A 22418-nucleotide genomic window follows, 5' to 3' on the forward strand; every position below is an offset into this window, starting at 1 on the left:
CATCCACATTTTGGAACCTGTAGAATTGAAAGAGACCAGACATGTTCAGGAAAATGCCTGATACATAATGGCTACTATGTATATAGCCAGGGTTTCCCAGCCTTAGCACTGTCACATTTGGGGACAGATAATTCTTTATTGTAGAGGGCTGACCTGTGGATTATAGGTTGTTCACCCTGACATCTACCCATTAGATGTCAGTAGCATCTGCTCCTACCCCCCCCACCACAGTTATGATCATGGCTCAGATATTGACAGCTGTCCTGGGTCAAGGGCGGGGGGCAGTTGAGAACTACTGGTCTGAGTATTCATTATGTCTCAAGCTGTGCTAATAATTTTATATGTCCATTTCAACCTCACAATAATCCTGTGTGTGTAGCACTATCCTCATTTTATAAGTGAAGTGAAATTATAGAGAGTATAATGAATGTACCCAAATTCATGCAGAAGAAGGTTCTCTTAGATTCTAAAGCCCATGACATTCATTCTGGCCCTACCATAACAGGAGGAAAGCTGAGCTTGGGTGGCTTTGGGTTAGCTATGACGAAAGAGTTGCCAAGTGTTAAAACTGGTCAGGCCCCTCAGGACAAGTAAATCTCTCTGCCAGATAACAGTAGGACTTATTCTGACTCCTACTTCTCCCATTTTCAGTCTTTAGCTCGTTATGATGTTGATATATTTTAACATTGACCTTTAAACATGTCATCTTCTTTTGTACCCCAGAAATGATTGAGTTTCAGAATCAGCAAACTATATTCAAATCCTCCCTTGTTTACAAAGCCCATGTTTTTGCCTATAGAGCTGGCTCTTGACTACATAAAAATTTTAACTTTTTGGCAACTAGGACTTCTCTGTTTTATGCACTGCTGTCATTCCATTAATGAAATGAACGTTGTGAACATGGAGATGCTGCCTTCCAGACAATGGCAGTGTCCCCTTCCTCATCTGTAATGAGAACAGCAGTATGGTAGTTATAAGACTTGCTGTAGCAGCTGCAGAAAGTAAAACTAGGTCCTGTTACCTTAATACAATGGAGTCAAGGACAACAAATTTTAAACCTGACCAAAAAATCAACTCTGGCCTCAGTTGGCCAGCTGTAAACTGAAACCTGCCAACTATGTGTTCAGTCGTGCAAGAGAAGAGCCAAATTAAAGATCATGTACAGAATTAAAGGTCTATATACCACATGTTATGTTTAAAAGAAGAGATAAAGTAGTGAGTTTTAACGACTTTTAGCTGTTAAGAGAATGCCCTTATTCTACAGGGTTTTGATTGATGCCCTCATGCTTCAGATTTCAAGCCCATTTTCAAGGACACACAAGTAAGGTAGGGTATGCCGTTCTCCTGAGTGGCCTCCCACCACGTTTGGCTTAGAACTTCAAATTTTCACATCTCATACTCCCTTGGCTTCCTCAGTCTCTCTCCCTCTCCATCTTCTTCTCTCTCTCCTCTCATCTGACCTACAAAGTGATCAGCCAGCAGAGGACATGCGGAAAGACACTGATGTTGGCACGGAGAGTGAATGTGTTATGAGATGGCATCTGTCTAGCAGCAGACCCGGAACCTGCCTGCAGGCTACGTGCAGACACTGCATCTGGCAATCGGAAGAAAACTCAGTGATGGGAACGGACAAGAATCGTCTGTGTCCTGTAGGGAAGAAGGGGGAGGATGGAAGGCCAGCCAAACAGATTGTGCTGTGGGCTCTACAGGAGAGGAGCACACACTTTATAAACCCAGACATGGACAATACAAGTCCATGCTTTGGGGAGGTTCTCTTGTTGTGGAAGAAAAGAACATTCAAGCAATATGGGCTCGCGGTGCCAGGACCTCTTTCTGTCAATGCCTCTCTGTTAGCCAGCCATGGCCTACTTCTCTTTGTTGGTTGGGGCTGAATTTTAATGGGCTGTGTCCTCCACTCCTCCCACACTACCTCTTTTTAGAAGCTTGCAAAGAGGTTAAACAAATTCACCCCAGAAGTGACTGGTTTTACTGGAATGTGAAGTTGCTGACCTGTTGAGATGCCATCAGGATGGTCTCTTCCTTTTCTCTGCCCAGCCCCATCCTCATAGCCCATGCTGTCCTCTTACTCTAGAGATACCATGTCAGTTTAGCAGTTTCTGTCTGCAGACAGAGGGAGGTGGGAACTAATATTGATTCAGGAGATTAGACCCATAAAAGAGAAAAGAGTCTTCTCACTGCCAGCCAAACAGGGCATGGGCTAATGAATCTGCCAGCAGAACAAGGTAAATCTTGTACCCAGTCAAGATAGACAATGGTCTGGGACTTTGTCATGCCAGAGAGGAAGTGACTTTCTGTCCCCAGGTCATCCTTGACTGAGTGTACTTGAGTAAGTGGTGGCAAGAGGTTGCTGAGTGTTGGGCGGAGCCTGGACTGTTCTGCCAGCTGATGCTAATGAGCTCATTTCCAGGGATCAGGAGGCAGGTTACATTCCGAAAAAATTTTCCTTCCATTCTATAAAATTGACTGAGTGTCGCCTGGTGCCAGACCCTGTGCTGGGCACTAAGAACAATAATGCCTTTCTCCAACCCCTAGAGAAGCCCACACTCTGTGGAGAGCCAGGTATGCAGGGAAGGAGAAAAGAACCAGGGCGTACACATTCATTCATTTGAAAAACATGAAATGAGTGCCTACTTGAGTCAGACTCTAATGCACCCCTGGGATAGAGGAGTGAACAGCACAGCAACAGATAGAATTTATTCCATATCTGGTACTGATCTAAGGTTTAAATGATCCCCATAACATGCCTGTCAGTTAATTATTGTTGTTAGCCCAGTTTTACATATAAGGGAAGTAAGGCAAGAGAGTTAAGTAACTTGCCCAAACTTACACAAGCTAATAAGTGGTAGATTTGGAATTTGAACACTACAGCCTTGGTCCAGAGGTTAAAGATGGGAGTGGAGAGAAGGGGTAGGATATTCAACAGGGGCCATTCTCAAGAGATCAGATTTGAGCAGAGAACCTGAATGACCACAGGGAGGCCGCTGCTGACCATGTGCCAGGCACTGTGCTGGGTACTTTGCACGTTTCCTTCCTTATTCCTCACAACAGCCCTAACAGGCAAGTAATGATATCCCCGTTTTTAAAAAATATGGAAGCTCACATTTAGGTAGATTGCACCACCATGCATGACTCTTCTGTGGCAGAGTTTGGATTTGTGCCCAGATAGTTTCAACTCTAAAGGCTGTGCTTTATCCGCCAGCCACAAAATGAGAATGCTGCCATGACTGTGTCTAGAAGATTTGGAAGCTCGTGGGTGTGGATATGTCTTAGTTGGGATGGGATGAATGCAAAAGTCAGTCTAATAAAGAAATGCAAAATGAATTGGCCTGTTTTTAAAGGGGGGGATATGCAGAAATTCTAGGAAGCAGAAGCAGCACAAGCAAACATACAGAAACATTCGGGTGTGTCCAGGAAATGGTATTCTGGTGTGGTTAGAACTATGTGCAGGGCAGAATGTCAAGAGGAGAAACTGGAATGGTAGGTTTTGAAGAGTCTCAATTTCTCTTGAGTGGCATTCAAAATAAACTATATTGAACACTGAATATTATAAGAAAATCTCACTATATCATGATCATGGAATGCATCTCAACCTGCATTCATTAAGAACCTCCTACATGGAAGGTTCTATACCAGGAGCTCTGGTTAAAATAAGTGCCTCTGCTTTCAACTCTTACAGCAAAATTTCTGTAATGTGCATGGATCTACCGACTGGACCTCATATGCATGCTGCCCATGCAGTATTCAGTCATTGTTCTCTGGCTAAGGATCCTGCCTGAGGGTCACCAGCTTGAGCTTCAGTTTTCATTTCAGAGTCTGTGGATCTAGGAAGAGAGAAGATTGGAATGAAAATCCGTATTGACCTCAGAGCAGTCTTTGGAAGTTGCTTTTCTAAAAAAAAAAAAAAAATCTGATATCAGCATGTTTTATTTTGATTTGCCTTTTTCTCAGGAAAGGAACAAAATGAAGAAAGTGCAAAGAACATTTCCAGTAAATAGCAGACTCTCTGGTTTGATAGTTACTGATCAACCACAATTGTATCGTGTGTGCCTGCAAGGGATGGCCGAGTGGCCCAAGAGGCTTGCTCTTATCCTTGTTAAGCCTCAGTTTCCTCATCTCTAAAAAGGGATAATACCAGAGGCTACCTCCATAAAAATAAATGAAGTAATGTATATAAAGTGTTTGATATATAAAGTGCATAAGCAAGTGTGCAACAAATGTTAGGTTAAAGAATAATTATCACTAATAATAATTATATCGAGTATTACTTTTAAAGTCTGAAGAACAGAGGTTGGAAAGAAAATTTGCTAACCAGAGAATGAAGATTTCCCTCATCAGAGACAAGTGACCCAAACCACATTCCAAACAGATATACACACACAGTAATCACGTTTAATTCTCAAACCACACTGAGAGGTAGAGCTTATTATCTTGGCCCAAAGGTGAAAAACCTGAGCTTAGGAAGTTAAAGAGAAACTAAGGGCTGGCTTTGTGTGACACTTGGTTGACACACAGGATATTCATCTGCTCATCTAACAAAATAGTTTTGAGTGCCTGCCGTCTCTCCTTTGCCCTGCTGGGCTGTACTGGGTATAAAATTAAGAACAAAACTGACAGAGTATTCTCTTCTGGAAATCAAAACCTAGTGGAGAAAACAAATTGTGATCTGCTTCATAAATAGATAATAACAAGTGGCATTAATTCGGAAAGGAAATGAAAGTTAAGGGAAAGGGAATCCAGGCAAATGAAACAGGATGCTTGAAGCCTACAAAGTAGGAAAGAATTTCGTACTGTCTTGGCAATGATGAAGGGGCAGGTGGGTGAAGCCAGTTGAACAAGTGGCAAAGCGGTATGCCATGGGGATGAAAGGAAAGGGAGTAGCCAGATCATACTAGCCATGTCACAAATTCTGTGTTCTGAATTAATAACGTTGCTTGTAGACTTTCTTCACTACCTTTTTGAACACTGCTGGTTGCTAGGCTCTAGTTTGAAGACTTAGTGGGTAAGATGCTGTTTCAGTCAGGACTGCATTCTGCTCTGATTAACAGCAAATTGGATTTACCATATCTGAGCAAAACAGATTTTTTTTTAAAAAATCACATAACCAGAAGTTTGGAGATGAATGAGTATAAGAATTGTCAAGGTCAGAATTTTGATAAATTTCTTAGCCTTTCCCTCATGCCCGTCATGTGGCTGTTGTAGCTCCCAGCATTGCATCTGCATTCAAGTCAGGGTTAAGCAGGGATGGCACACGGTTGTGACAGCGCCATATGCGTCATTTTATCAGGAAAGCAAAAGTTCTCTCAGATACATCCACAGAGAGGTATGTTTACATGCCACGGCCCCAGGAATGTGTCATATGGCCACGCCTACTTGTTAGAGAGTCTAGCAAAATAATTATTTGACTTTGAAACTTCAATAATATAAGGCAGCAACAGAGGAAATGGTTAGAAATAGCTTCTGGTTCGTCAATTAAAATGTCAGCTGTAAATTCTACAACAGTAAAGGAATTTCCCTTTACTAATAATCAATAATGTTAGCTACATGCCAATAAGAGAAAGTCAATCAAAACAACAGACTCATGGACAAAGATTTGAAGGGGGCATGTCACAGAGAAGAAAACACAAATGTCAAACATTTTTAAAATAAGAAAGTGCAAATTGAAACTAAAATAAGATCTATATACACAATACGAATTGGAAATATCTAATATTGCCAGTGACATAAAGAAACAGAGATCTGCTTGTATACTTGTATTTATACTGATAGTAGAGTACAATTAATTTAGAAAACAATTTTATATTTTATATATACACACCCATGCACACACCCCTACCCGGTCCACTACTAGTATGTACCCTTGGAAAATTCCTACACATGTGCACCAGGAAACAAATACCAGAATTTTCATGGCAGAACTGTTCTTAAATAAAAAAGAAATGAAAACTTGAAACAACTCAATTGTTCATCAACAGGAGACTAAAGTACAGTATATTCAGACAATGGAATATTATACAGCAATGAAAATTTTAAAATACAGCTATATATAATAATAATAGGTAAATCTTACATAATTGGACAAAAATAATTTCACAAAAACCTTACAGTAAGAAACCACTATTATAAGATTATAATATGTAATATTTTATTATCATCTTTTATAACTTACAATGCCTTACCTACAATAAATTTTAAGGGAAGGCAAGTTATCAAACAGTATGAATGATTAAAAACTTTTAAATTTCTAAATTATAAAATGCTGCATGTAGATTAATAGCAGCTTATATATCCTTTTGAGCTTTTCTATATTTTCCAAATTCTATAATGGATATGTATTATTTTAGTAAGTAGAAAAATATAAAAATAAATATTACTGAAAATTTTTAAAGTATTGCTCTTTAGTTCATTAATTCTAAGAATTAGCAACTCCCATTCAATTGCCACTGAGTTCCTTAAATTGGGCTTTGGAAAATGTTCCTCAAAATTGACAAATTTCTTTCAATCTGTTCTGTAACTCCTAAAGATTGTTGTTCAGTTGTTTGAATTTTCCCCCAAATATGCATCATCTATTAGAGGGAAAAAGTTTCTAAAATATTTTTGAGTGATGATAATAGATTAAGATCTTTCATCCAAAAGTGAGAGCAAGTAATGTTTTCTCAATGTTTACAAAAAATTATTGCCTCTACACTCTTTAAATATTTTCACACTCTTCTCATAATATGGGACCTTGTGTTTATGTCATGGATACTGTCTGTGGAGAAGGAAGTAAATTAGAAAACTAGAAAATATGCTCACTGGCTTTTGCTGAGTATTTCCTACCTAGGTGTTCATTACTATGGTTAGCAAAGAGCTGCCTGTCTACAGATGAGATAACCTACCCTGTCCTTGCTCAGAGGACATGAGCTTCAAAGTCAAAACCAAGACTTGACATTCAGTGATTTACAATTTTCCCAAGAACAAGAGCTACTTTTAACGTCAGAGTGCTTTGTGGACCCCACCACACCAGATAATTTTATTATCTCTTGATTAGGAACAAAGCAAATAGATAAAACAAATTCAAGACTGCCTTAAGAATCTTGTATTTTATCAATTATAACCGCATCTCTATACATGTGAAAACACAGCTCAGATATAAGACATGGATACTAAGTTTTACGGTGGCAAACAATACTTGGTGCTGCTGTGGATTACCAGACCCTTTGCAATGACACCCTGAGATGGAGAACCATATATACAAGTTGGAATCTACCCTTCTAGTCCATCCCACTCATTCTGAGGATATGAGGCTCAGAAAAAGGAAGTGACTTGCAAAAAAGGCAGCTCAGCTGGTCAGCGGTGGGGCTAGGATTGAGATTTAGACATTTTAATTTCAAACCCAATTTATCCCCCAAATATCACAATGCCTGTATAATCATTTCTGGGATTTCCTTTTCTTCTTCTGCAGGCACATTGAATGCCTTTCTGGGTGATTTATAAAATAAAGTCTTTGCAGGTAAGCAGGAACTATCTCTGGTTGACTATGAGGAAAAAAATGGCACCTGCAAAACATTGTCATCTCCATTCTTTCCTTCAACAAATTTACTATATGCCAAAAATGGGACTGCTTGTGTAACTGAAACTGTCCTGAGGAGCTAGTGGTCTGGAAGGGGAGAAGTGTGAAAATAATGACAGTATAAAGTGATATGGTACAATTGAAATCTGACCCAGATTCAGTGGGGGCCCAGAAGAAGGAACAAAGAACTCTTCCCTGGAACAAGAAAGGCCAACTGAGGAAGGAAAAATGGCCAAGTTCTCCTGAGGCATCTTTTCTACAGAGGAAACTATTCTTTCAACTCTTCCTGATGAACTTGGTTTCCAGACTCTTACTTGTCCTTCTCTGAACATGCTCCAGTTTGTCTACCCCTCTAAAAGGAGATAGATTTCCTATGTTCTGGCCAAGGTCAGGGGCAAGGAAACAGTTATCTCTCTGATTCTGGACACTATCTTTGGTGAAGAAATGATAAGTGTAATCATCCCTCTGTATCTGTAGGGTATTAGTTCCAGGACCACCACCAGCACCACCCACAGATACCAACATCTGCAGATGTTCAAGTTCCTTATATAAAATGATGTAGTATTTGCATATAACCTATGTGCATCCTCCCGTACACTTTAAATCATCTCTAGATTATGTATAATGCCTAATACAATGTAAACACTATGTAAATAGTTCCTATACTGTATTGTTTAGGGAATAATGACAAGAAAAAAGTCTGTACTATTCAGTACAGGCACAACCATACTTTTTTTTTCAATGTTTTCAATCCATAGTTGGTTGAATCCATGAATGTGGAACCCATGGATGTGCATGTGCAGGGCAGCCTATACAACTTAAAAGATGGATTGAAGTTCACAGGATAAAGGTTATTGATTGAAGAGAGGAACACAAAATGATTGTGTTCCTCTCTTCCTGGCATTCCTGAGCCGCTTCTGGCCCCAATTCTTCCTCCAATAAAAACAAGAAGAAGAAGAAGGACGAGTAAGAGAAGGAGGGAAAGGAGGAGGGGGAAGAGGAAGAAGAGGGGACAGGAAAGGGAAAGTGGGAATTCTTTGAAGTGGGATTCAAAGAGAAAATCTACAACAGCTCCTGAGTACTTTGCTCCATTCACTTAGCTTGGTAATGAGGGAGGATCGTGGTTCAAATTCCAACTCCATGATTTCTTCAGTGTGGTTTCTTAAGCAAGTTAATGAACCTCCCTGAGACTCAGTTTCCTCATCTCCAACAGGGAATAACAACACCTCGCTCAGAGTGCCAATCGACCAAGTTAATATCCACAGTACCTGGTATAGACTCTCAGTTAGAGCCTATTTCCCTTTATCCTTCCTTTTCAAACTCCTAGGAAGAGGTTCCAGCAACTCCTATGGTACTTGGATCTAGTTTTTAAACCAGAAAGACTGAGTCTCTGATTATTTTCACCCCTTTTGGAGGGTTTACAAGCAGGTTATTTGGAGTTGCCAGACATTTGAAGTAAAAGATAAGAACACTCATGATAAAAATCACATAATAAAAATGACTTAATAAAATAAATGTTAATTGTGTCCTTATGGGAATTAGTCCTTTGAAACCAATTGACTTTTGGAATCCCAAGATTTCATTGAGACAAAAAGGCAACTAATTTCTGCAGGGTTTGTTGATTTTTATGCCTTCCCCTACATTTCTACCATCTTTCTGTGATGCTCCTGACATTCTGAGCCAGTGAGGAAATGAGGCAGTTGTTTAAGCCAGGGCAGACTAAAGCTGATGTTGCTCTACACTGGGTTTTCCGCCCCTCTCCCAGAATGTTCCTATTTGTAGAGTCCCTCCACAAAGTTCCAGTCACTACAGCCCTTTGATTCTTCCATGGGATATTCAGCATTAACACATGTTTGAAACCTGCTGGGAGCATAAGCCCTGCTTAATAGAAATAAAGGTGTGATTAAGCAGATAATCTGTTAACTGTCAGTCACATTTTGCAAAGTTATTATCCAGTTGCAAATCTCTGAGTATTAGAGGCTCCACTTTTTTTTCCAGGGAACGTTCATTGCCTGTGGCCCCAAGTGAAAGAATTTTACTTTTCCATTTTAATTAGTGGTGTGCCTGTCTGTAGTTCCAACACCTTCATTTCTACCTCTTCCCACCCCCAGTTACCTCTCTCCCTATACACACTATCCACACTCTCTATGTGGACATAAATTTATAAATTTAAAATTGGAAACACGTTAGTAAAGAAGCAAAGCCCCTCCAAAACAAGCTCTAGGCCAAACTGCAAATTTGTGTTGATGGCATGCAGTTATTCAATTAAAGATCAGATGGAACCCGGGCAGCCAATTTACCATTCAAATTGATGGATGGGATAAGGGACCGCTGGACCATTGTGGAAATGCAAATGATTGTTAACTCCAAACACTCAGGGAAAGTGAGATTGATTATGAAGCTGCTCATTCCTCCCATTACTCAAATGGGTAAATAGATGATAGATATGGCAGGATGAGGGGTGGACGGTGTCTGGGTGGAAATGTTGCAAGAGCTGCTCTTTCCTTGTCATTGAGGAATTTAGCAAATAAGTTTCTCTTGTTCTAACAAAGTGGGCTGAACACAGGTGTGAGCGCTTCTACTATGTTTTGTCTTTTGTTGTTGATGATGATGAAGATGATGGGGTGGGGCATAGTTACAGAGGAGAAGGGTTCACTGATGAACTTTCCAGAGCTGTGATTGCTATCTCAGATCAGAGATTCCTTCCTCCCTCTTCCCCTCCATATCCCCCCATACTTGCATGCATGCACACACACACACACACACACACACACACAAATTCAGCTCTAGTACAACTTAAAAGTTAATGGTCACAATTCACATTCCCCAAATTTGTTCTCCCATAAGCTTTCTGTAGGTCTCTGTGAACACACAAAGCACATTCTCCCCAAGACTCTGCTCCGATGGCTCATGCACTTTGGTCTAGGAAAAAGACAAATATTTAGGCATTGAGCAGATCTACATTTAATTTCTCACTCTATTACCTACTCTTTGGACAGGTTGTCAAACTCTCTGAACCTCAGTTTTCATATTCATAAAATAGGACTTTATGCAATTATTTATTCAAAGATTATTATATGCAAGGCATTGCTCTAGATGCTGGAGATACAGTAGTGATCAGAACTTACAAAAAGTTATGCCTCCATAATAACAAAATTGGAGATGATGTAGTTCAGTGCCTGGCACAATTTCTAAGCAAGTAGACATCATGAACACAACCTCACCACCCCAGAGCAATCCAAAGATGGCATGAGATCATGACTTTACCGTCCCTGACATGTCCGAGCATGAAGTACACATGTAGCCAAGACATCTGTGCATGAAGCGCTCTTTGGAGAGTTATACCGGGTCCCCAGCCAGGCTCCGTGCATGTATGGGTGTGGCCTCTGTGCGACCTCAGGCTTAACTGCTTAGGAACGGAAACAGAGGTAGGCTGAGAAAGCATTCAGGAATCTTTGTGTGGTGGGACTTACCTGAAAGGCGGAGGTGCTTAGCGTGGGAAGAGATGGGTGGTCATCAAAGGGCCCTTTTTATCTTATCAAGGTGGAGACAAGACCAGGACTGAGCATTGAGTTTATTCTGGTGTCATTAGGTAGAAAAGATTGCAGGGGGCAAATGGAGAATGGAGGTGATGCTGTTAGTCCTGAGAAGAGATAATAAAAGCCTGAACTTGGGCAATGGCAGTGAAAAGAAAGAAGTGGAAAGAAGTGGGTGGGTGGAAGAGGCATCAGGGAAAGCTACGGGACTCAATAATCCATGGAATGCATGGGATAGGTGAGAGGAAGGAGTCACAGATAACCCTGAGGCTGCTTCTGGCTTGGGTTGGCCAGGCGAAAGGTGATACCTTCAACTCTGACAGGTAAGTCAGGAAGCTGGATGTGGGGGGAAGATCATGAGTTCAGTGTTGGACATGTACTTGAGATGCTTTGCAGATAGCCACATGGGCACATCAAACATATATCAGAAAGGAGGGCTTGCGGGGAGGCGTGGACTCTGATCTCAGGGCATCGACTATGCTTGTCGCTCCTTATCTGCTCGGCATCTGTCTTCCTGACAAATCGCAAACCTGTCTGTTCACCACCATATCCTCAGTTCCTGGTTCAATAAATCACTGAGGAAGGGAAGGAGGGTGGAGGGAAAGAAGGAAGGAAGGAAAGAAGGAGGGGGCTCCAACAATTAGGCAGGCATTAGTGTTCACCAACTTCTACTCCATGCTGCAGCCGATAGACTGTGGCTGTACTCAGAGTCTCAGATTATTTTACCACTCCTTACCACAAAGGAAGTGAAAGGAAAGAAACTAACATCTATTAAGTGTGCCCTATTTGTCAGGAAGAACAAAATCCTAGGATTTCTACCCTCATCCCCTGCTAAATCTGCAGGAGTATTATCCAGTGATTGCTCGGCTTGCCTCATCTTGGCGTATTTTGGGCTTTCCACCTTCTCTCCTAAGCAGATACCGGTTAATAAATGGACTGTTCTAACTTGTTCCTTTCTGTTCCCTTACACCCCCCTTTCGTCTTCTGATCTGAAGCTGTATGCTTCCTGTTTGTTTTAAAGCAGATTATAGCACATACCTTCCATCTTCTCCCCTTTGAACAAATCCTCTTACGTTGTCTTCTCCTAACTACACTGAGAAGCCTTTTATATTGCTCTGATTAGTCCCTACATGTCCACTCGTCTGTCAGACTTGAGAATATGAACAACTCATGACTAATAGGACCCTGGCTGAGGGATCTCTGCCTGTGAGTCCAATGTGTTCAGAAAATTTTAAATGGTGCAAAGTATTGGAGTTTGGAATCGTGCTTCAAATACCAGCAAGGAAGAACATTTGCAGGTGCTTGCTAGATGAGAGGCACTGTGCTACACACTTTTTATAGATCGTACCTGGCGTGGCAATACCATCCAGTTTGCTCAAGGGGATCAGTTTATACCTGTTGTCCGGCAGAATTGTTAACAGGACCACCCCCCACAACCAACTTCTCAACTTCTCTTGTTTAAGAGATAGATTATATATGCACCCCTAGTCATACCTCATTTTATAGTCTCTCATTGTAGTCCTCTGAGTTGACACCATCAATAATCCCATTTTTAAATGAAGCAACTGAGGCTTGATGAGGTCACATTACTTGCCTTAAGTCTGATCCCTCATGTGTTGAAATCTGGATTTCAGTTTGAAGGTGATTGATTCTAAAGCAGACTTTCCAGCATACCGTGTGTAATTTAATATGAGTTCAGAAGAAGATGATTAAATTTCTTGGTTTCTTCTGTGTAACCATGATGTAGTTATTCCCATTCTGCAAATAAAATGAGCCTACACAGAAATGATTTTCTATTATTGATATACAGCTGGCAGGGTTTTAGTCAGTGTCAGCCCTTAAGATTGGCAAAGGAGAAATGCCTGGCTTTCCTGCCTACCCTCACACCTCACTGTATCTTCTAGTCACCCTGCTAACTCCATATTGCCCTATCTCCTCTCCAGAAAAACCCAGAGAAATATGCAGACTCTATCAGTGGAGAGGCCTAAATTCAAATCCCAGAGCCACTGCTTATTTGTAACATTAAACAAGTAACATAACATCTCTGTGCCTCAGTTTCCTTCTATGTAAAATGAATACACTATCTTCCTCATAGGGTTGTGGTAGGATTAAATATGAGAACATATAAAGCACTCATAGAGTGCCAACACATAGTAGGTACATAACAATTATTAGTCCCCTCCCTGACTCAGCAATGATCTGATATTCCACCTCAGTCGAAGGAAATAGGATTCTCTTCCCAGTGTGTTTGCTAGTAGTGAACTCACTTAGATTGAATGGTAAGTGGAGAGATGTGTCAGATATCCCAGACTAGTAGGATATATGGGTGCTTGGGAAAGGGGTCCTTTAAGTGGTTAGCTCACAAGGTTATCTATTGTTGTTGTTGTTAGTATTATTGTTCACTTACCTGTTTCCCCCAGAAGATTGTAAACTCCAAGAATGCATGATCATGTCATGTTACATACTTCACTAGGGTATTGTCTGTGATGAGTCTTGATGAATCAATAGAAGGTTATCCAGTGGAGAACAAGAAAAAGGACTCTCGTGTGTGAAGAGCAGGTGCAAGGTTGTGGGTGTTGAAGGAGCCCAGTGAAAAGTGTAGTGTGACTACACTGTTAGATGACTGGGATGACGGGACAGTTCACACCTACTGATCTTGCACCACGTGCTCCACTCTGTGCTAAGCACTTTACTTGGATCAATTCAGTTAAGCTTCACAATAACTCAGTATGAAGGATACTATTATTATTACATTTTGTACATGACGAGCTAAGACCCAGAGGGATTACACACCTAGTCAACAGCAGAAAAAGAATCTGGACCAAGGCCTTCTGACTGCAGAGCCCAGGCTGTTGGCAAGTGGTTGAACATGAAGCTGCTGCCGCACGTTAGGCTCAGACTGTGGGGTCCCTGTGGGCCAGAAGAAAGGGTCAACTTTCACTGTGGAGGCCCAGAGGGTGGAAGCCTCTCTAGGTGCTAAACCAGAGTGGGCAGAGAGTAGACAACTGCTGAATTTAAAAGCAAATGAATTTCCTAATTGACTTAAGTCATCCATGTTTCTGGCTTTGTGGTAGTTGCCAATGCTTCTCTAATTACTTCAAGAGCTGTTGTGAAATTCTCAATGCAATCTTCAAGGAAAATCAATTTAAAAACACATATTTGTTAATGTGAATTATTCATGAACATTAATATTCTTAAGTATATATGCATTTAAATTAGTTTCATTTGGAGTTTTTTAAACATTTCAGAGGTACACATACACACGTTATTCATAAGTTATTCATTCAATATATGCTGAGGTCCTACTGTATGGTGGGAAACAGGTATATGCCTGGAAACTAATACAGCCTAGTAAATAATACCAGTAATAATAATATTGACAGTAAATCTTTCCTGAGTATTTGCTGCATTCCAGACAGTTCTATGCACTTTACACATATTAATAGTTACTCAATTATTCCTCATAATATCCCTGTTACTACCATTACCCTTATTTGAAAGATGAAGAAACTGAATAAATTGTCCTAGACAGCCCAAATTGTTTGTCTTCAGAGCTTATGCTATTAACTCCAATGGTGCACACAGTAGATTCTTAGTACATATTTGTCAAATGAATAGACCAAATATTCAAAGTACAAAATATAAAAATATACCTAATATTTTTTGTAAGATTGTGCCATATCTCATTCAAAAATAATGTCTGTAAAGGAGCTTAGTTTCTGCTACAGAGAGTAAGTTGTGGACACCAATAACAAACTACATAGCCATTTGAGATTATGATTTTAAACAACAGTGTTGAAAACAGAACTTTAAAGAAGAGAGATTCATTCTACACGGAGACATGGAGATGGTTCATAGATGAGGTGGCTCCGTGCTGAGCCTTGGAGGATTTATGCACACAGAGAGGGGGTCAGAGAGAGTTCCAGTCAGGGAGATCCCTGGAAGAAGGACAACACAGAGCCTGTATAGAGAACATGGAATGGCTTCCTTTAGGTGGAATGTTGCTACTCAAAACCACCTAGTGACTTTTTCTACTCTCTTTCTCTTACCCCTTATGTCAGTTAGCACTATATTCACCTATAAGGGTGTAGGAAACCCAGATATGGTGACTTGTACGTAAAGGGCTTGTTCTGCTCACATAATGGGGGGTCCGAGTAAATGGCTCTTGGCCTTGCTAGACTAGTAGCTCCCCAGTAGTGAGCTGGCCTCTTCTTCATGGTTGTGAGCTGGCTGTCCCAGCCTCAGGTGTCATCCCTGAACTTAAGGCCAGAGCAAGGGACAGAATGGGATTGGGGGAAGATAAATGAATGAATGAATGAATGAATAAATAAATACCTGTAAAAAAGAAAAAAATAACAAAGAAGAAAAAGGAAAAGCAAACAAAACAAAAGGAAAAATAAAAATAAACTAAAAGAATGGGGTTGGGCCACACAGACTGGGTCTCTTCCTTTAATCATGAAAGTATAAGCAGTCCCAAACCACCCCCACCCGGAGACATGTGCTCATATCTTTTTGTCCAGAACCCTGTCACGTGGCCGCTGCCAGCTGCACAGGAGGATGGGAAAGAGAGAGTATTTGGAGATTTTTTTTTTTTTTTTTTTACTTTTTTTTTTTTTTTTTTTTTTTTTTTGAGACAGAGTCTCACTCTGTTGCCTGGGCTAGAGTGAGTGCCGTGGCGTCAGCCTAGCTCACAGCAACCTCAAACTCCTGGGCTTAAGTGATCCTACTGCCTCAGCCTCCCGAGTAGCTGGGACTACAGGCATGTGCCACAATGCCCGGCTAATTTTTTTTTTCTATATATATTTTTAGTTGTCCAATAATTTATTTCTATTTTTAGTAGAGACGGGGTCTCGCTCAGGCTGGCCTTGAACTCCTGACCTCGAGCGATCCACCCGCCTCGGCCTCCCAGAGTGCTAGGATTACAGGCGTGAGCCACCGCGCCCGGCCTATTTGGAGATTCTATAGTAGGAGAGGAACAGGGAAAATGGGGTAGGAAGGAAGTTGGTTCAGCCAACCAGCAGTGTCCATCAGACACCAATAATAATGATCATACCAACTACTCTTCACCTGAGTAAAGAGCACCTGAATGCTTCCTGTGTGCCCATAGTAAGCTAATCACTTCACATATACTTATTTAATTTAATATTCATTCTCTCAGATATGTGGGTGAGCTGTTGTTATTCTCATATTACTGCTACTGTGATCACCTAGGTCTAGTCATTTGCCCAAGTTCAAACAGCTGACAAGGGGCAAAAGTGCAACAGGTCTTATCTAGGATGCATTTTCACCTCTTTTTATGAGGGCGATCACTAACTGATCATCTACAATGTGACTAGCTTTGCGCGTTTGCTGTTTCTGTTGACCCTCACAACAGGTCTACGAGTGGTCAGTAATGTTACTATATGTCAGATGAAGAACTGAACCTCAGTGAGCTTACATGACTTGCCCAAGGTCACACGCTTGCAGGGGCCTGAGCTGAGATTCATAGCCCAGACTGCCTCATTCCAAAGCCCATATGCTGTGCTGCATCTTGTTAAGACCCTACTGGAAAATAACTCCAGTCTACTCCATCCAAAATACCTCCTATCCATCCCTCCTTTCCAGTTCTCAGCTACTTCCCTGCCTCAGGCCCTCATTACCTTGCAATTAGACTATTCTAAGAGTCTACTAAGTAGTATAAATACTTTGACATTCTCCTTCCAGATTTACTTTGCTAAAATAAAAAAGTCACATCATATGACCTACTTCTCTGCTCAGAAACCTCCATGGCTCCCCAAAAAAAGAAGTTCAAATTCCTCAGCCAAACCTGGCCTTCACCCACTTTCCTACCTTCCTTCCCATTATTACTCTTTGCTTTTGACTCTTCTGCTACTGTTCATTGCATGAAGTGCTGGTCTCTCCAAAGTACAAATTTGCATCAACTCAATTCAGCCAGTCCATGTGCCCAATCCAGTGGGATCTTGAAAGAGGAGTGGGAGGCTAGTTATAGGTGTAAAGAAAGGACATTCCAAGTGGGAAACGCAGGTAAAGCAAAGGTATGGGGTTGAGAGGATGAAGGGTTTTAGTCAGTCTTCCCATCCGTCAGGTGTGACTGCAGGAGCAGATGCTGTAGTGGAAGATCCCAGTGGAGAGTTCTGCCAAGTAATGTGTTCAAATACCAAACTTGGAGAGGAAAAAAAGTCACATCCAGCCTTATAGCAGTGTGTACTAATCTCAAAAGTGAGTCTTTGGGTCATGGTCATTATCTAGTGATTCTAACTAATTCTCCCAGAAAATCATTCCTCTAGTTGGCATCTTTGGGTTTTTTGTTTTCTTGATTTTTGTTTTGTTTTGTTTTGTTTTGTTTTATTGAAACAAGGTCTCGCTCTGTCACCTGGGCTAGAGTGCAGTGACATCATCGTAGCTCACTGAAACCTTACAATCCTGGGATCAAGCCATCCTCCTGCCTCAGCCTCCTGAGTAGCTGGGACTATAGGCTCGCACCACCATGCCTAGCTAACTTTTCTACTTTTTTTTTTTTTTTTGTAGAGATGAGGTCTTGCTCTTGTTCAGGCTGGTCTTGAGCTCCTGACTGCAAGCAATCCGGACCTCAAGAACTCCAGCCTCAGCCTCCCAATTGCTAGGATTACAGGTGAGAGCCACTGCACCTGGCCTATTGGCATCATACAAATGAAGTTGGCCACTAGAGATAGGCGAGTCAGGCCCTGCTTTCCCAGTCCCTGCCAGTTAGAGAAGGGAATCTAATGGGGGCATAATGGAAGGTCTTTGGCATCAGAACAGACGGAGGTTTGAATTCTGGCGGTGATGGCCTTGGTCACATAAGTTACTCCACCTCTCAAATCCTCAGTGACCACATCTGTCAGTTGCAAATAACGGAGCCTATCTCTCAGTGTTGTCACAAGGCCTTGAGAGGTTCCAGGTAGGAGAAAGATCAGTGTTCAAGCACACCCAACTCTAGTCACTCTGAAGCCACATGGTTTGGTTGGGAAATTCCTACGACGGAGCTTCTGCAAACCTAAAAATTGTCAGGGCAGGAGTCACAACCAGCCTGGAAAGGCAGTTAAAAGATGCAATTTGTTTCATCTGGCTTCATTTTATGTCTAAACAGGGAGAGAACTTACTAAACCACACTCATGACAAGGAAGCCAAACTGCTTATGCACGGCGGAATGCAGAATTGCTCACTAAGGGTGATTTAATGGGACTAGGAATATGCAATGCAGCCGCATCGGTTAAGTGCCAGCCTTAGACTGCTGAGCACAAATGGGCCAAGTGCTGGGTGGGCTTAGCCCTGCTGTTAACTAGTTCTGTGACCTTGTGCAGGTCGCGGCAAGCTCTCTGCCTCCTGCACAGCATCTATAAAATGGACATGAATAAAAATGTTGGCTATGAGAATGAAAATGTGAAAATAATTTTTTAAGTCATATTTAATTTTAATTATTTTGCCATAGAATCATCTTAAAAGGTGCAGTGGATTATTGATGTTGTTATGTTGGTCCTTCATACAATAGCCAAAGTCAGAGAAAGGCCCTTCATAGATATTTCTGTCCTCAGGAATTCACATTCTAGTGGGAGAGGCTGACACGTGCATAAATCACTCTAATACAGGGTAAATAGTGGTAAGGACTGCAGGAAAGGTACAAGCCAAAGGCCCTGGGGACATGGGAGTCAGGAGATTAATTTCCAAGAGGAGGATCTGGAAAGGTTTTGTGAAGGAGATAGGATTTGGGTTGGGCCTTGAAGGCTTGGGAGAGCTTTGATTTATACCATCTTGTCTTGTGCCTCACTGAGCATGCTCCTCTCAATTGACTCTGAGCTCCTGAAGGGTAAAGATGTTGACTTTCATCCCCCATCACCAGTTCCCCAGCATAGGGCCTGGCAGCCAGGCAGTGCTCTGCAAATGTTGTCTGAGTCCAATTAATAATTGTGATGGAAGGTGGAGGTGGGGGAATGGGAGGAGGAGGAGCCACAGTAATAACGTGGGTAGTGTTTATTCTTTATGGAGTGCACGTTATGTGTCAGGTGATTTAATGCATTCTCTCACCTCACCCTCCCAGCCATCCCGTGCCAGGTGTTATCCTCACACACTCCCCTCCCCACTCCTGCTCCACAGATGAGGGGACTGAAGCCGAGAGGCAGTGCCACCTGCACCAGGCCCCACAGGTCATAAGCAGTGGGGTTAGCTTCACACCAGGTCACTGGACTCCTGAACTCACCAGCTATGACATGACACGGCCAGAAAATAAGGACAGCATTCCTGGAGAAGTCTGAGTACAGTGCATCCTATGACATTTCTGGTGGAAACAATCTTCAAATCTAGCAAATATATGTTAGGTCTTTCCAGAGAAACAGAACCCACAGGGTATAGATACATAGATACATGACTGATAAATAGAGAGACAGACAGACACAGAGTTTTATTTTAAGGAATTGGTTAACAGGATTGTGGGAGGTAGCAAGTCCAAAATTCATAGGACAGGCTGGCTTGCTGGAAACTCAAACTCGGGCAGGGTTTCTATGTTGCACCTTGGGGCAGAATTCCTTCTTCTCTGGGAAGGCTTTAAGCCTTCAACTGGCTGGATGAGGTCTGCACACATTAGGGAGGGTAACCTGCTTTACTTGAAGTCAACTGATTGTAAACGTTAATCACATCCACAAATACCTTCATGGCAACATCTAGACTAGTGTTTGGACAAACACCTGGGCATCACAGCCTCGCCAAGTTGACACAAAAGTTAACTATCACAAGATGTAGATAAACAGCGGCCCACCCCAAAAAGGATTTTATATTTAGGCTGCTTTATCCCTCTGTTGTTTTTTTTCTTTTTGGTTTTTAATGAATGGTTTTTAAAGAAAAAAAAAAAGAATGCATGAGAACAACAAAGTTTGAAATTCTATGCATTTATTAAGGGAAAATATATTTTTCCTCACAAAATGAAGACTATTTTTTTAAAAAATTTCATACAAGGGTAAAAAATAAAGGGAATAGAAAATGCCAAGGTTTGATTTAAACCTCAGAATATTTTATGCATGTTTAATTTTAGAGTTCGCTGCATGGAGAAGGGTATTTGCCTCTTCTGATGTACGTGTGGTGACCTGTTTTACATAGAGCTCCAGGAGGTCGGCACAAGGGGGCATCTCGGGTATCATTTTGTGCAACCCCACATGTTACAGGTGGGGACACGAGGACCCTGAGAGGGCATCCCAGTGGCACAGCTCAGCCCCTCCAGCTCCCAGCAGAACAAGGACTCCTGCCCGCTCTCTGGCTGGGGCTTCATCCATCAGGCCCATTATCCAGTTTTGTTTCAGCGGAGAAAAGAAAAATAAACACACATGAAGCCCACATTCTCCACCGTAGGGCTGCGTGCGCTGTGCTCAGGCCAGCTGTGAGCCAGATGTCCGCCCTCCCTGAAGGCGCAGGGTGGGGGGGGTCCCAGCCCCCACCGGCACAGGACGAGCTACTGAGTACACTCGTGCTGCCCGGAACAAGGGAGACCCGGATGTCCCGGGAGAACACCAGGCGCTCCCTGGAGGGGCTGGAGGGAGCACAGCTGTGAGGCCACGTTCCTGAATGAACTCTAGTCCCCACTTTGCCTCCTCCTAGCTGTGACTTTGCTTTTCTCAGCCTCAGTCTTCTCTCTAAAATGGGGGAAAAAACTGCCTCACTATGAGAAGGCAGATAAATCAAAAGGCTGAGATGTGAATCCTACATTTGTTACTCACAAATGATTTGGCAATTCACGTCGCCTCTCAAGCCTCAGCTCCTAAAGAGGAACAATAATCCCTGCTTAGAGTGTAAGGAAAGAAACTCATATGAGGTGCCAATCATGTGTGTCCCACAAAGTAGGAACTCAGAAATTATTCCCTTAATTCTTCCTTTTCCTCTCCAAAAGCAAATTCCAGAGACTCCTGCTTTCTGAACTAACCTCTCTGATCACAGTCTGAGACACTCAATGGCTCCTGCTTCTCCACCTCTCTGTGCTCATCAGTCATCCAACAACTATTTATTAAGGGACGACTACTGAGTGTTGGGGACTCCACTGGGCTCATCCCTGCCTGCATGGAGCCTGCACACTGACCTCCATGCTGCAGCCGCATCCCTGACCCACAGCCTGGGTGTCCCCTGCAGATGACATGTTTTAGCTTCACCTTGACAGCATTGCTGACAGTACGTCCAGCCTCCAGCCCCAGTGCTAAAGCACTTGCCAGCTTTCACTGGTGGGAAAACCAGGAGCCTGGCAAGGAGGGGGTGGAGTAGAGGCCCTGGGACGGTGCCGACAGCTGGTGCTATTGAAGTATTGATGAATTCCTCCCACACTTTGGAATCTAGGCACGGCTGCCTTTGCCTTTGTGTCTCTCTCCCAAATAATAACAGGGGCCCTAAGAACATTCCTTGTCATCTGTTGCGGGACCCATGAGGTGAGCTTCCTGAAGATGCTCTTTTCTGTGAGGGGAGTTGTCAGTGGTCTCAGCGGGGCCCGGGCCACACCTGTGCGGTGGACCTCGCGTGTGCAGGGCCTGGGAAGAAGCTAATTGGAATCGGGGTGCCTGAGCCTGGCAGCGGTACGCTCTTCAGTGAGTCACACTGAAGTCTGAGCTCATCTGAGGTGCTTGTGTTTGCCGCGTTGCTCACGGAAGGCAGGGAAGTGAAATCAGCACGTAATGTGCGAGCTGGGAGCGGGGCTGAGACATCATTTAATCCAATCTGCTATCGTGGGAGCCTCTGGAAATTTCTACTGCTGGAGCCCAGAGTGTATTCCCAGGCCCAGGCTGGCAAGCGCTCCCTTCCCCTGCCCTTCACAGTCGCGGCACCCTGTGCCCTACACAGTCCTTCCCTGTGTAGCACTACCACAGCTCGCTCAGCTGCGGAGTGGGACGTGGGCGCCAAAGCAGCACAGCCCTGCACCTCCATGCCAGCCACCCCCAAACAGATGAACAGCAAACAAACCCTCTGCGGGCTGCCTGCCTGGGGCACAAACTCAGGGCACCAAGTAACCAACGGGGGAAAGCACCCAAAGCTCTTGGATCTGAGCCTTCTGATGGCCCCTGGTGTGTGGTTCCCAGTGCTCTGTCCACTAAGTATAAGGTGTGGGGACCCCCTTCTGCTTTCATTTCAGAAGGTTGAGGTCAAGAAACCTTCTCCCCTCTGGTGGACCTAAAATGAGCCCCCTCCCCCCCCAGGACTAGGCTAGAGGATGGCATCCAGGACAGACAAGGTCCTCCTGCCTCCAGAGAGAAACCTGATCCCCCACAGTCATGCTCACCTCTGGGTATCTTTCCACACCCCTCTGTTTTACACATGAGGAACTTAAG

The sequence above is a fragment of the Lemur catta genome, chromosome 7 (genome assembly GCF_020740605.2).
Source record: "Lemur catta isolate mLemCat1 chromosome 7, mLemCat1.pri, whole genome shotgun sequence".
NCBI classification, from domain to species: domain Eukaryota; kingdom Metazoa; phylum Chordata; class Mammalia; order Primates; family Lemuridae; genus Lemur; species Lemur catta.